The following is a 16,216-nucleotide window of genomic DNA, read 5'->3' as shown; positions in this document are numbered from 1 at the left end:
TTTTATATGGCAATAATTATATGTCACCACCATGAGATCTCATGAGATGGCTGCAGAAGGAGTTTAGGAATATCAGGTTCTTAGGCAATCCACAAAGCCTAACATGAGGTTACATTTTCCAGGCTGCAAGCCTGAGTCAGGTGCTTGGTGGAGGGAAACCAAATAGCATCTGCCAACTTAGAGAGCACTTTTGAAAAACAAAGGTGCTGTTAGAGTAAGCCCAGAGTTATTTGCACAAAATTGGACTGCAGTTCCTTCTCTTGGCAGCAAGCCTTGATGCTGTGAAGAGCCTAATGAGCCTTAATGAAAGAGCGAGGCAAATAAAATGTACTTGTAATTTTAATAACTTCATTTAACAGAGAGATGAGGGAGGAATATTTTTCCAGAAAGACAGCCTCTTTCTGACAGAAATCTCAAATCTAAAGATGAAATTTGAATTTTGGTGGCAATTCCTCAGTGGCAATGTGTGGGTGATAAGCTCAGGATCAAGACTGTCCACTTTAGGAAAAGACAAATCCATTGTGAAGTGGGAGATGGAGACCCTCTACTTAAACAGGTTCAGCTGGGAATAAAGTATGTGCTCCCTGGACTGCAGGATAGAAAGGGGAGTGCTGCCTGGTGATATAGCCAAAGCGGACCAAGAAGAGCTTCAGAAAAAGATGAAGGTAGACACAGTGCCTCTTCCCCTCAGACATGTCTCCTGCTTTCTCCTATTTCCTACTCAAGTCAACATTCTGGAGGAGCAATGCAAGGACTGCGAGTGTTGTGGTCAGAGAAAAGAAAGCAAAGATTAAAGAGTGGATTAAGTCTCTCCATGTTCACTATGCCAAAATTTAAAGGTAACACTAATGAGCTACTGCTACAGATTGATTGGAGAGAGAATGAGATTGCACCCTCTCTCTTTTCTGCTAACAAAAAATCTGTATTGATAAGCAGAAACCAAACCCCTGCCTTTCACAGAATGCCATCCTGTGGATCAAAAGTGATGTGGAGACAGGCACAGTCAAGTCACAGTGACAGTGGACCCATTTCTGTGCCTACCTGACAAACTACTGCCTTGCACTCTTTGTAGTCTGGGGATGAAGAAAAGACAAGGGTTGCTCAACACAGCGCCTTGCCAATCTTCTCACCAGGTACACTGTGTTGCAGCAAGAAAATAAGGTCATGCACAGTGACTCAGAAGTCATGTTCAGGGTAAGCAGATATCAGAGAGGAGGGGGAGAAGAATGAGGCTGCTGCATGGGCCTGGCAGAGCCCTTAGACATGAGGGCTATATGAACAGGACATGCATATGCCATTAGGAAGAGAGGAAGTTTAGAATAGACAGGATGCCTAGGAGGACAGAAGCAAGGTGCTAGATAACAAGTTATTAAATGTCAGGTGAATGAAAGTGTCTTCTACACCGGGTCAGGTGAGTGCTAGTTAATTCTGCCTGTGGGTAAGGGGTAAGAACTTACAGCTGCTCTTGAAAAGCAGTTCCATGAGGTTGAACAAGATGAATGTATTGCCTGGACATTTAGAACAAGAGACATGGTTTGCATGATGTAATGGTTACAATGCCTTTCTGAGGCACATTTAGGCCTTATGAACAACAAACAGGGAAAACTTCCCAAACTCCCTGTCCATGGTGGGAGGCTGGGAATGTTGGGAATTGTTGATCTTTAAGATCCTTTAGAATCCAAAACATTCAATTCTATGATTCTAAAACCATGGTCTGTTACTGAAATTGCAGGATAGGAAATCAAAGTAGTCACACTATTGACTTGAATGACTTCTGTAATAGATGAAAACTTATCAAAAGGTAAAGCTAATGTAAAATGCAGTGTGTGAGTGCAGCCTAAAGAAATATTGAATTATGATAATAATTCACAGCAGATTACAGGTGCTGTACTAAAATTGCTTTTCTTTCCTCCATTTCACCAGCTCCCTTTGTCAGGAATTATGCAGGGAAGGGCTTTTTTCAGGAAAGGGTTCTCTTGATGGCATGTTTGCAGGAGCAAATGTAGAGAATGAGCACATTTTTAAAACAGTGACTCCATAAGTATAATATACTGTTCTATCAAACCAATGGAAATAATTTTCCCATATTTCAAAGTGGCCCTGGGAGTTCAGAGTACCACTTGGCCACCATCAACTTTTATTATTTGATTTGACTCTTAAAACACTGGCAGTTGCAATTAGTCAATATATGTGTCCAGAAAGACAGGCATCAATAATGTCAGCCAAAAGAGATATGTGAGTAGCTTCTGTATATAGATGACATTTGTTACTACTGTGGAGACTGAGATGAATTGCTGTGTGTGAGCAGGATCTTCATGCCTGCATGAGAGCACCTTAATGACAGTTTGGCCATCTACACTGGCAGACATTTTTAAACATTTCAGGGAGCCACAATCAGTGTACTGCTTAATTCACTGAGCAGATTCAGTCAACATTAAATTCTTGCTATAGGAGAGACAAAAGAAAGAGGAAACAACTCAGGGGCATCAGGAAACAGCACCTGGGCTAACAATGTTCAGGCCAACTGGTAATAGCAAGTAGGAAAAGTGAGACCCAAAACAAGAATGGATTTTTTAAAATTGTGCAAAGTCCTCCTACTCAATTAAACCCTCTATGTTTGAAATTTAGCATCTCAAAACAAATACTTAATGTGGAGGCTATAGTATTTAAGGAAGAATTAATCTTAGTTGGGGAACAAGGATAATGTAGACCCATTGCTAAGTGGAGGGGAGACCCCAGTAACAAGGATGCTGAATAACAATTACTGATGCCTTCTGTGCCTCAATCTTCCCTGGCAAGACCAACCAACTCTGATTCAGGAAACCAGAGTAAAGGAATGTTAGAAGGAAGACTTTCCCGTGGTCAAGAAGGATTGGTTTGGAGAACACCTGGGAAAACTTTATTTCCACAAGTCCATGGGACCTGATGGAATGCATCCCCAAGTGCTGAGAGAGCTGGCAGACTATAGCCAGGCTGTTCACAATCATCTTTGAAGACTCACAGAGTTCAGGAGAGGTGCTTGAGGACAGAAAGAAAGAAGATGTAATCCTAGCCTTCAAAAAGGGCAAGGAGGATGACCCAGGGGCATTGCCTCAATCCCTGTAAAGGTGATGGAGAACCTCATTCTAGAAGACATGTCCATCCATATGGATGGCAATAAGATGAACAAGAGTAGTCAGCATTGGTTCACTAAAGGTAAATCCCTCTTGATCCATCCAATTGCCTGCTGTGATGTGGCAGCTACCTGCATGGACAAGGGGAGAGCAGTGGACACTGTGTACCTCAAGTTTAGAAAGACTTTTGACACTATCACAACATTCTCCTAGGCAAACTTAGGAAGTGTGGCCTGGATGAGTGGACAGTGAGGAGGACTGAGAGCTAGCTGAACAGCAGATCCCAGAGGGCTGTGATCAGTGACACAGGGTCTGGTGGGAAGGCTGTCACTGGTGGTGCCCCCAAGGATCAATAAAAAATTATTTAACTAATCCACCCACTGCTTGGATGAAGGGGATATGCCTCCTCAGCAAATTCTCTGAAGACACAATCCTGGAATGGCCAATATTCCAAAGTGCTGGGCAGCCCTTTAGAAGGATCTCAGCAGGCTGGAGAGATGGGCAGAGAGAAACTGTCTGAAACTCAACAAATACAAATGCAGGGTCCTGCACTTGGGGAAAAACTATCCCATGCTCCAGTACAGACTGGGGGCTGACCTGCTGAAAGCAGCTCTGAGGAGAAGGACCTGGGGATCCCAGTGGACAACAAGCTGTTCATGAGCCAGCAGTGTGTCTTTGTGGCCAAGAAGGCCAATGGCATCCTGGGCTGCATTATAAAGAGCATTCCGAGCAGGTCAAGGGAGATGAACCTGCCCCTCTACTCAGCCCTGGTGACGGCACATCTGGAGTGCTGTGTGCAGTTCTGGACTCCTTAGTAGGAGAGAGACATGGAGTTCCTGGGGCTGGTCCAGCAAAGAGCTACAAAAGGGAAAAGAACATCTCTCTTATGAGGGAAGGCTGAGAGAGTTGGGCCTGAGTCTCAAGAAGAGGTGACAGAGGGGACATCATCAATGTCTATCAGTATCTGAAAGGGGTGCCAAGAGGATGGAGCCAGGCTCTGCTGGGTGGTGCCAAGCAACAAGACAGGAGGCAATGGACAGAAACTGATGCACAGGAAGTTCCATGTGAATGTGAGGAAGAACTTCTTTAGTGCGGGTGACTGCATGGTATCAGTTGCTCAGAGAGGTTATGGAGTCTTTCTCATTGGACATATTCAAGCATCACCTGGACACAATCCTGTTCCGTGTGCTCTAGGATGACTCCGCTTGAGTAAGGAGGTTGGACCATATGGTTACTCTGGTCCCTTCCAACCATACCCATTTGTAACACTGTTTGAAACTCTATATTCTATTCTATTTAAACATTTTATATTACTTGGCTGAAACATACAGAGCAAAATGCTTATATCTTGAAATGTAACATCTCACCTGGGAGGATGAAATTATAATCAGAAACCAACTCTGTCAGTCCTCTAACCCTGCTCCACTTGGTCACAGTCCCTTTGCTAACTGGACAAGTTGTTTCTTCTTTGCCTGGAATTTTCTTGATCTTCTCTTCTGAGTGACAGCTGTTGGCACTCTGCAAGCATGGGAATTTGCTGGCATATTGTGGGTCAGGCAGAGAACATGATGGAGAGGAGCAGAAAAGCCAGGTGAGACCCTGCTGAGTGAAGAGCATTGTAAAGAGAGAGAAGAGAAAGGAGGTTTTTCCACCTGACCTGAAGGTCTAATGTTTTATTTTCTGTACAAATAGTAACCAGCCCATGAGCCATTTTCTGTCTGGACCATATTGATGAACCTCACTGCAGTGGCAAGCTGTTAAAACACCCACACATGTGCTGACATTCAGCAATAAATAAATTCAGGTGCCAGCAGTCACAGCCATCTTCTCCGTGGTGTTAAGTAGAAGGCAGGAATATCCCAGATAATCAAAAAGCCTAAATTACTACCTTGGAGTTATGGCTAGTGCTTTTGTTCCCATATCCTTCCATCTGGCTCTGCCCTGACTTACTTAGCATGAGAACCACACTGGGTGCAGACCTGGAGTCAGCTGCACCTCACTGTGCCCTGAACCCAAGATAGGGCCAAGAACACTGTCCTGAAGTGTCTGACATGGATCTGCCTCGGCACCCTCCCATCAAAAGGGTAGCACATGCTGTCACACCTGAGCTGGCACCTGGAGTTTCTCTGCCCCTGCAATGTCACTTGTACCCACAAAGAGTAAGCAGCCCATGAGTAACAGATGCATTTCCAGTGGACTCAAAGCTTTTGTTAGACCGGAATAATTTAAAATACCAGACTGTTAATAACAACAAACATTTGCAGAAGCACATTTTGTTACTGTTCTATTGTTTAATAAGTGTATTTCTTAGTAATTTCAAGTATCCTGCTTTGTGCTGTAACTGAAGGTCTCTTGGAAATTTCTGCTTAAGCAATGTATTAGGAGAGGAGAGGAGAGGAGAGGAGAGGAGAGGAGAGGAGAGGAGAGGAGAGGAGAGGAGAGGAGAGGAGAGGAGAGGAGAGGAGAGGAGAGGAGAGGAGAGGAGAGGAGAGGAGAGGAGAGGAGAGGAGAGGAGAGGAGAGGAGAGGAGAGGAGAGGAGAGGAGAGGAGAGGAGAGGAGAGGAGAGGATGTATTAAATTGAGCTATTCAAAGATTTAAAAGGCTGACTTGATTGGTTGGTTGTGCAATGCAAGGACAGAAGGGCCCTATTATATGACAGAAGGGATCAGTTTGCAGGATATCACCATCAGACTCCTTGGTTCAGTGCTGTTATTGAGCAACACAGATGTCAAGCGTGATGAAGGACGGCTACCGTGCCTATATGAAAATGCATGTTCAATTCTTAAGCTCTCTACAGTTATTCAGACATCAACCACCACCACAGCCTGCTCACCCAGCCTAATATTCCCTGGCTGATTTCTTAGATATACCTCAAGATGTAGAAAAGGCTCAGGAAGGGATCTCAAGGACAGCCAGCAGTCTTCATTAATGGGTTCAAGTAGGGTATCTCAGGTTCTAGGGAAATGCAATAAAGCCCAGAGAACTGTATGATCTTGACAGACAGGCTGCCATGACCAATGCCATTGGCCAAGCAGATGAAGGTAGGCGTGATAACAGCAGAAACAAGTGTAATGGCTATAAGAGCATTGCATTCAAGAAAGTCATCCAAATGTGCACAAATGTTTTGACTGACTTGTTTTTGACAAATGGAAAATGCCTCCTTGTTAACCATCTAGTCTGTTTCTGTTTCAATTGGAAATAAACTTTCCCAACAAAAGTATAGCTTTGTGTAAACCAGATGTCCTGGTTTGTTATTCTCAGAAATTTTCCATCATACAACTACATAATGACAGGGTGAGGAGTCAGGCTATGGATTTCTACCATGAAAAAAATAATGGCATAATCTTCTCTTTAGCAATCATTATAGGAAGTATTTGGTCAGAAGGAAGCCAGAAAATCCTGCTAAGTCTTCTCCATGAAGTAGATCAGCTGCTATCTGAATTATAGTAGCCCAAACTGATGAATTGCACATGGCGCTGACATTAAATCTTGGTGTGTCTAGCTCTTTTCTGGTTTTTAAATATGTCTACCCTCTGTTGGAGAGTCAACATGTGTTGTCACAGGTCAGTTGCCTAATTTTAACCACTAGTGGGGCTTGCTTATCCTGGGCCAGAAATAGGAAGCCGAGTGATGGTCATATGTCTGACAAGGAGCCGGGCAGTGGGCCAAAACACATTTGAGCTGGATGGAATTTCTTGCCACTGTGAAAATGCAGTGCTAAATCTTCCTCCCCCACTCGCCTCTTTACACACAAGTGGATCCCTCCAGTACAGTGAACTGTCACCCGAAACTAACAAGGAGGATGTGTCTCCCAGCAATCTGAGCTTAGGTCAAAAGTTCACCACTTGCCAGCCCCCTATGCCAACTTGGACCAAGATTTCTGGAATGGTTAGAAAAATATTTTAATGTAATTCACCTTGCTATGCTATTTCATTAATAACCTCTAAAAATGCAAAGAGTGCGGCCTTAAAATTCCTTGACATCCTCAGCATATGACTAATAATAATGAAACTTTCTTGCTGTCGGCAGAGCCACTCTGTGAACGCTCTGTTTCCCCTGGAGTTTCATGGAGCCTTTAGCAAATGCAGTACATTTGCCATGTCCATTTTTTATAGCATGGTAACCGCTGTTCAGCCAGGCTTGCCTGAGCTGGCTCTTTGTCCACCCCACCACACTGCACTCTCCTTCCTCCCTGCTCTGTGCTATTTTTCTCACAAGAATATTTTTTACAGGCATAATTTGGACGTGCGTGAAATACTCTTTTACATGTTATGTCTTTCTTGTTTTCTCTATGTTAGCTCTGAGTCCAGCCTCTCACTGTCTACCAAAATATGTCATCCATGCAAGGCATGGGGTTGTTACCAGCCTGAGACTGTGTGTGCTGAGTGAAAAGGGCTCAGTCCTCAGACTGGGACAGACCATGTCTGACATGCCATTATATAACATGAAACCACTGTATACAAGACTGTCTTTAAGAGTACATTTTACAGAGATCCCTATCTCTACGTCTTGCTTCAAGCATTTCTTTCTAAAATAGTCTTTGGGGAGTCAGTGGATGAGACTCTGCTCACTGGGGGTAAATCCAGGGCTGCAGGATTGCTTTCCAAGTCATATTTGCAGGCTTCATAAAACAGGATTTCAAGTAGGACCAGGACTTCATAAAACATGGGATGGTATCTAGAATTAAAGTAAATCTAGATTAAATTTTTCTCTTTGCTCCTGATTTTGCCCCAATGGCAAAAGCGGAGCCAAGAGTCAAAACGTTTTTATTCTCAACATCTCCAAACCAGTAATGAAACAGAAATCTCCTCATCATAATTTTTTAAAAAAATTTGTAGTGATGTACAATTATGGCCCATACAGTGTATTCCCTATCAATCCTTGATAGGTCTGTCTCCAGTGCATATCCAAATCTAACAGGATCATGTTTCTCAGCTTCCAGTTGACATGTGAGTATTTAAAGATGCCATGCTAGATGACTGGAATAGATCCTTTACCCCACCGAAGCCTCCTTCATACCTAGGAGGTCTGCAAAAACATAGTTCTTCTTTGGATCTGATGGTTTTCCCACCATGAGAAGCAGCTGAGATCTAATCAAGAGTGCTACCATAAACCAGGAGAGGTTGTAATCCAAATATATTCTCTCCAACAAGCTCAGCCAGAGGAACAGCTCCCTGAGGGCTGTCCCATGCCATGACCAATTGCCCAGTCACTCTATTTTGCATCCAGAGATCTGTTCATACCACACTCACAGCACACCAAAGGCAAACAGGCAGGTTCAGAAAAGTGGACTAAGGAGAAGTGACTAAAGACTATTTTTATATCTGGATGACCTTCTACCACATTAACTATAAATTATCCCTTTCCCAATGAATCCCATCTCTTTCCTAACCTAGTTCCCCTGTGCCTGTCTCAATTAACAGCTCATTTTTGGATTAAGTTGTGCCATATGCACTGAGAGTTTATTTACAAAAACTTTACACACTAGCAGATGTAATCTTCTAGCACAGGTGAGACTGATCAGTGGAAGAGTATTCCAGAAGTGAAATGAGTGTGGAATATTTTTTCCTCAATATTTCCATATTTGCTCAGTATTTTCCTATTTGTTCAAAAATTTGGCCAAGGAAAAAAACTGAAACATTCCAACCTTCTCTAAAGGTAAGCAAAAACTAAAGAAAAAGAAACAAAAATTTCTCTTGACAGGTTATTGACATTTTATAATCCAGAATATTCATGAACAGATGTAAATATTTCTAGTCCCAGTTGCCTTGGATTTTGTAATAACAAAAAATTAGATTTTGGGAGTGAATTTTTCATGGCATAGATGTCTAATTTAATTTGTAGAAAACAGACAGAGACTAGGTTTCCTCCAAAGTATGTGCCACTGTTACACTTCCACCAGACATTGCCACATGAACACGAGCAGTGCTTTAGGGTTTTTCCACTCAGGTTTTGGCCAAGGTCTCCGATCATCCAGTTGTATGTGGTGCAGGAGCAGCTGCAGTCTAGGGGGACTGGAAGTGTTCCCTTGCAGAGGCCTTCTAGGAACATCTACTTTCCATGACCTCTAGGAGAGAAAGAAAGATCTGCTTTTGGAATCTTCTGGTTTCAGAAAAGTGTCAGCTGCTGGCCTGGCCACATTCTTCGTGTTGAGGCAGTTCTTCAACTGAATGTTAAGTTTCCCAATTTTTTAAGAAAAGCAGCCATTTCCCAGTTTTTAGTGAATAATTTCATAGTTCCTGAAAATCTTCATCTTCAGACTTTCATTATGATCATCAGAGAAGGAAAAATAATATTTGTGTGTATATCTATTTGTCTATCTATTATATTTCCAGACATATATGTGTGTGCATGTATATTTGCATACATGAAAATGCATGCACTTTTTAACCACTTTTACTGCCTCCTTCACAACCAACTGTTCCTCTGTGACAGCATGTCAGAATATGTTTATCTAGCATATGTTGCTTCCCACGTGACTGATGCACCAGTGGTGTGCCGCTCTGAGCAGTCACAAGCCCCATTCACCCAGAAAAGCCAAATGTACATGCATTGTATGCAAGCTGATCAGTGGAAAGTAGTCAATACATGTAAAACAGTTAGTAAAACAGTTTTTTAAAAGATCTGTGCATATAACAAGTGCTTCTTTAGGCTCATTCTTACGGCACTTGTTGTCCCACAGTGCCAACTCTCAATGAGCATGCTTCTGGAAACTTCTTCTGAAAACCAAGCCTATTCCTGCACTCATTTTCTACTCCATTCTCTGCCTATAGCAAAGCATTTCCTTGTTTCCTGCATTGCTACTCACTGGTGTCAGGGAGTCTGTGAAGCTGGAAACCTCAGTGCACATGGGAGCAGGCTGTTAGAAGCATTTTTCACACATCAACAAGACCTGCCCTGTGTAGTTTTACATAGCATGGTGTGAAAAAAGGTTGTAACAGCCAGCTGGCCATCCACACCAGGAATGCTGCTTATGCAGGGCTGAGATGAGGGTGCAGCTTCCTAGGAAAATGTCCAAATCCAAACTGGGCCTGCAGGAGTGAAGTTCACCTGCTGAAGGCACGCACAGAATGAAGTCTCAACACAGAAACTGAAGGAACCACACTGGGATCACCAGCTGGCTCCAGCAAAAAGGATGGAAAGGAGGACTCTGGCAGAGAAGGAAGACATAAGCTGAAAGTTCCCTCCTTTGGCAGGAGGATCATCACCAACATCACCAAAAAGCAACAGCGTCAGGGAAATCTGTGTTAAAACTATCAAATACACTAGAGCAAAAAGGGGATCAGTTACAGTGCTTATAGTAATTAACGTGTGATGGGGGTTTTTAAGGGTGTTCCAAAAGTTCCAAATACAGGTAGATTTCCAGTCCCTCTTGAACATGAATTTTAAAAACAAGAGAAAAGTATTAACTTTTAATGTGAGAAATTAGCGTCCCAGGTTTTGATCAAGTGTTTCTACAAAAGACAACAGCAACCTGGAAACATTATGGGTCCCCCAAGGAGACTGGAGGTGAATTTTGTCCGTGAAACTGCTGCAAATTAGCTTTCAGGCTACCCAACACCCCCAAAAGACAAAATACTCTTTCCAGTCCTTGATTCAGAATATTCCAAATCATATCCCTTAGATCTGAAGGCTTGGCTCAGCTTCTCTTTCCATGATATCCCTCTCAAATTGTTTCTGCTTAGGTATTTGATAATTTTCAGAAATGTATAAGCTAGTAGGTAGGTAAGTAGGTAGGTAGGTAGATAGGTAGGTTGGTAGGTAGTTATTAAATGGATGAATAATCTTGGTGGGAATAGTGTAGCAGACATGTAAACTACATCTTTTAAAATATTTGAAGCTCTTTGGTGTGAAAAGCACTATATATCATGGGCATACTTTCACATATACTTTAAATATTTTTTATTCTTTCTTAAAAGCAAAAGTACTGACTCTTTTTGTTGATAAAGAAACTTGTAACTGATTTGCATTTTAGGACAAATTGTGAGTACAGAAGGACAAAGTTGAAGAAATAAATGTGTTGGTAGAGACATAATTGCCTTTTTACTAAGTCAGTGAGGATGATAATTTTTTCTGCTTAGCATTTCATATATGTGTGAAATCTATACTTTAGTATGTGTCCTCTGAGATGCAGAAGAAAACATAGTGGTGGTTAAAGCACATAAAATTAGTTGGATAAAAGCATGCAGAGTCAGGATACCCTGAATACCCTTTGGAAAATTCATTTTACCCTTGTGCCAGCTTTCTCTCATCTATGCAAAAGCTGCGAGGCAGCATTACTGATTTAGGAGATTAACACATACAATTCGTGGAGCAGGAGTCATCTTGCTTTTCTCATGTAAGAGGAGCATACAGTAGGATGCCACAAGGCAGTTGCTTTTAGGATCCTGGTGGAAGGATCCCTGAGCAGGGCAAACTGTAGAACACTGAAATGATGGACCCTACTTCTCCGAGGCAACTGACATTTGACACTGTGCCAGGGCAATGCACAAAAGTAACATGAGAGAGAACCAACTTCTGAAGCTCCAGTGAGAAGCAGGACACACACCCCAACCTGGCTGCAAGCAGAAAAGAAGCAGTATAACATTATTCTGCACATGTAGAATGCAGGGCAAGAGAGAACATAGGAGCAAATAGGCTATATGACATCTTTCCTGACACTGGCTTCAAGCACTTGAAGGTAATTGGAGTGTGGCACCTGGTGCGTTTTGCTGAATGATAAAACTTGTTCTCCACCATGAGAACACACTGGCCTGGGAAAGAGCACAACACCCAACAAGGGGTGTGTGGTTTGCCCCAGAGCATGGCAGCAGGCTGTGCTCCATGTGGGAAGAGGCAGGAGGCGATGTCCCATGCGGCAGGAATGCAAGGACTGTGGAGTTTGTTGGGTGCTGGAAGGCGAGAGACTGAACTCTGGTTTGGCACGTGCCGGCTGGAGCCACACGCTGAAAGACAAGCTCCTGTCCCTGGGACAAGGCACACCACGTGTGGGAGAGAAAGGAGCTGTAAGGGGTTCCTGAATGCCCTGATCTTCCTCTGGAGCATGGAGCTGATGGCAGGCTTTCCCCAACAGCTTTTTCTTGAGTGTTTCTGGTTGCCCTGGAAATCACCCTCGGCCATGCTTCAGCAAGTACCTGCCTTCCCCAGGAAGGTGCACAAGGGCTCCTGCAGGCAGCAGCATCCCTGCACAGCAAAACCACTGAAGCCAGGTCCCAGCCTATTCCCAGGCTGGAAATAAAGGACCAAATCAGGACAAGAGGCACACAGACTGGTAAAATTGTCCCTGTGACCAGCAAGAGACAGTATAACAAAACTTGATGCCTTAATGGTGGACAAGCCAGTTTATTTAATACAGCAGTTGTATTATTTCAACAGACAGGGATGCAGAAATGGCTTTGAGTTACCTTCCTGCTGCTCTCTGCATTTGGCCAGCTCTTCAGCTTTCATACTCTCCTTTACAATAAACCGTGCTCCCATCTCACCAGAGAACTGTCTGCATCAATTTCTGAAAAATTTCATTCAAATATTATGCCAAATTCTGAGGCTAAATGAGTCTTGTCTATTAATTTCTTGTGAAACAGCAGCTCCAAGTATGTGCCAAACCATGTGCTTGGCTCTTACCAACTATATACAGAACTTCAACAAAAATTGAAAGATAATTTTTAATGTTTTCCTCAGTTGTGTTATCTTTCAGAAACGAAAATTGCATTCTGTTACCTTGCTATAAAAACTGGATCGGCATTTCAAAAACTTGATTTTTTAGAATAGTATCTCCCTGAATTTAACTCAGTAGACAAAAAGTTCTTTAATGCACACAAGCTTTCTTCAGCAGAGGTATGAGAATGGCTTACTTTCTCTAAGCTCTTACCTGCTGTGCCAGCTCACTGACTGACTCATATTGTATGTATGTATACACATATATATGTATGTGTAAAACTCTTGGCAATTCCAGGAAGTGCCTCCCTCAGCATGAGAAGAGATTCTTTATTTAAAAGTAGGGCCATCCTCCATGAGGATCCCAGCACACAAGCCCTGATATGAGCATTATGATTTACCTTTGAGAGTGTGCTTTTGGTGTGGGATTTCATTTCTTTCATGCTTATTCTAATAATTTTATGTGCAAGAAAGGGCATGGGGCACAAACTACGTGTCCTCAATAGAGTCTGAAGCATTGCTATTTATTACAAATAAGTCATCTGCATACTAATATATTTGCATATTAAAAGAGGTAAATTTACACAGATACCAATAGGAAACTAAGTCAGAATTTCCATCTCAGCTACAATATGACTTTGCATACACTGGTTTTCAGTGGACTGGACTGCAATATCTAGATATTATTAAAAGCAAATGACATATCCTTTTGTCCCCTTCTCCCTTACACAGTGTATACTTGTTGTGTCAGTATATTTGTTGATTCTTATTGTTTTCCTCATTCCTTGTATGTTTTTCAAGCCTCATTTCTGAAGATGGAGCTGGATTTTGCAGCTGTGAGGACTAAGTTCTCTATTAAATATAACCATTAAAAAAAATTAAATGCAAGCCCTGTGCAGTTTCATAAAGTCAGGACATTTTCCAGGCCCTGAAATTACCTCTTACACTTAAATTACACTTAACCCAGGAGCTACATTATTTGGGGCAATTCCAGGCAACGAGAACACAATTCCCTGTAGCATGGCTCCACCTCCAGTATTTTGCTATGAATTTTCTTTTTATTTTATTTTGCAGTTTTGTTGCTAAAGTATAGTCTGTCACCATTTTCTAGTGGCATTCTCTCAAAGCTTAGCCAAATACACACTGAATAAAACAGAAGTGAAGCAGTGAGCCCCTTCTGTATGATATAATATTGCCCACCCTGAGCAACTAAAGTTTCCACTTGAGGAAGACTTAATCCCAGAAGTAAATGAGAGCCTTTCTTTTCCTCATCCCAGCTTCATATTGCTGGTAGTACACTGAAGTCTGTACAGACATTAAAAGACACATACCTTACCTGTTTGTGCTCTGCTGAAAACCTGATTTTCTTGCTGCTCCTTGCATCGAGCCACTTCCTCTCTCAAGCTGCAGTCTTCCTCTGCCACCTACCTCCCTCTCTCTGAAATATTGTCTAGAAGAGTGGAAAGAAAGATGCTTCTAAAATGAGAGCATTTACAGGAATTAAAGTCTTTATGTAAAACCACTTTCTTTTTCAAAACACAACATGCAAAGGTATGACTGTGCAATCAAAATCACTGAGACTGGACATTGCAGGGGATCTATATCTCACAATTACATCAGGAGTTTAGTGCCTGTATTAAAGGGCTGGTGCTTAAGAAACCTCAAAGTAGTGCAGACACAGCCTTTTTCTGCTTTCACAGGAAGGATTTTTTTCAAAAAGTAAAATAAAACATAAATCCCCCCTATTTTATGCATGGAGGGGATTGTTAAGGAAATTTTTCACTGAACTTACCTTCCTTCTCTGAGCAGAGAAAAAATATGTGCTGCAGATATTACATACAAATACCAAAAATATATATCTTGGTGAATGAATCTCAGAAGAAGCCAGATTCATCTTCTGGTTTGGTCAGTGCTGAGAGGGGGAAAGAGGTGCACACTGATTCAGCTCAGATCTGAATGTGCCAAAACACCTGCACCAGAAAAGCTTCTGCCTCTGAGGGCAAAGCAGAGTCTGTTCCTGTGCTGACTTGGGAAAAAACTTCCATGAACTTTCCTGTCACAAAATCAAGCCCTAAATTCAATGCATTCAGTGTGTTCTCACGCGTGTGAATGTATTCCCTCATGACAGCTCTGGATTTCCCTTCCAGCCCTGCACAATGATCTCTTCATCTGCCGCCATCAGTAGAGGAGAGACAGGTGATGCCTCTGGCCCGTCAGGGCTGGGCAGGACGGGTGAGTGACATGTGCCAGATGCTGCACCCTGGGCTGGGCTGCAGCTCCCCTGGAAATACATCATGGAGCAAAAATCACGGTGTGCATTCCAGCTGCTGCACAGCGTGTCTCTGGAGCAGGCGTGCTGTCACATGCACAAACGCACACCAAACAGGATCCGAGTGTGGGGATAAGGAGCAGCTAACAGTTAGTTCTTAGAGAAAAAGGGGAAAAAAAGGAAAAGGGGGAAAAGAAATCATACCTTCAAAGGAAGATCAAAATAAACTCTCTGAAATTGAAACACGGGTTTTTCAGGACAGTGAAAGAGACAATGAAGTCAGTGATATGTGTCCCTGATTTTTACTTTGTGTTTTACTACATCTATAATACTGACTTTTTATCTTTAATGTCAGTTTATTCAGTATCCACAAAAACTGCCAAGCAAGAAGCTCTTGAGCCTAAAGTCTTCTGCATTAATACAGACTCAGAGACTGGACCTCAAAAACATCCCTGAGAACACCATGGTAACAGTTGCCAAGCCCTAAAAAACAAAAAGCTTTTAGGGATGTGGAGCACAAAGACTGACAAGATAAGAAAGAGGAACAGCATTATCTATCTTAATTCATTTCAGTCAAATTTGACCCATGTAAACTCACAAGTAGTGCCTTCAGCTATGAGTATGTGCTGAGTCCTACAGGCAGATTAAGGCATTAGAGAGTAAAGTAGAACAGGAATAGGAAGACTAGTGAAACTGAACTTTATCATCTCATGGAGGAGGCACTGCCCAATATAAGTGATACACATAGCAAATAGACAAAAAATTACAAGAAACAAATCAACACACAATCTTCAGCATTTAGAAATATGACTACTGCCACATAGGAGTGCAGTATATGAACACTGTATAGGAATATTTGTATTAGTTTGTTTGTGGACTGTACAAGAAGATCATCAGTAAATTGTAAGTTGAAATGAAATCACAGCAATAAATTTAGCAGGTAACATAGTAACAAGAAGGCTGGTGAGTAAAGTGAGAACTGGGATATTTGGCAATACCTGAGCCCGTTGCTGAGCCTCTTGGCATTCTCAAGAGCAAACAGCACATGAATGGAGCTGTTTGAAGAGTTGCACATCTATGACCAGGGAAGACAAGTGATGGAAAATGTCTTAGAAAGGATGACTGCACAAGGCATCATGAGCAGGTGTCAGAGGCTCACATGGGATCCTCGCAGTTTTC

This window comes from Melospiza georgiana, chromosome 3 (genome assembly GCF_028018845.1).
Source record: "Melospiza georgiana isolate bMelGeo1 chromosome 3, bMelGeo1.pri, whole genome shotgun sequence".
Taxonomy (NCBI): Eukaryota; Metazoa; Chordata; class Aves; order Passeriformes; family Passerellidae; genus Melospiza; species Melospiza georgiana.
Note: the sequence above shows the minus strand (reverse complement) of the source record.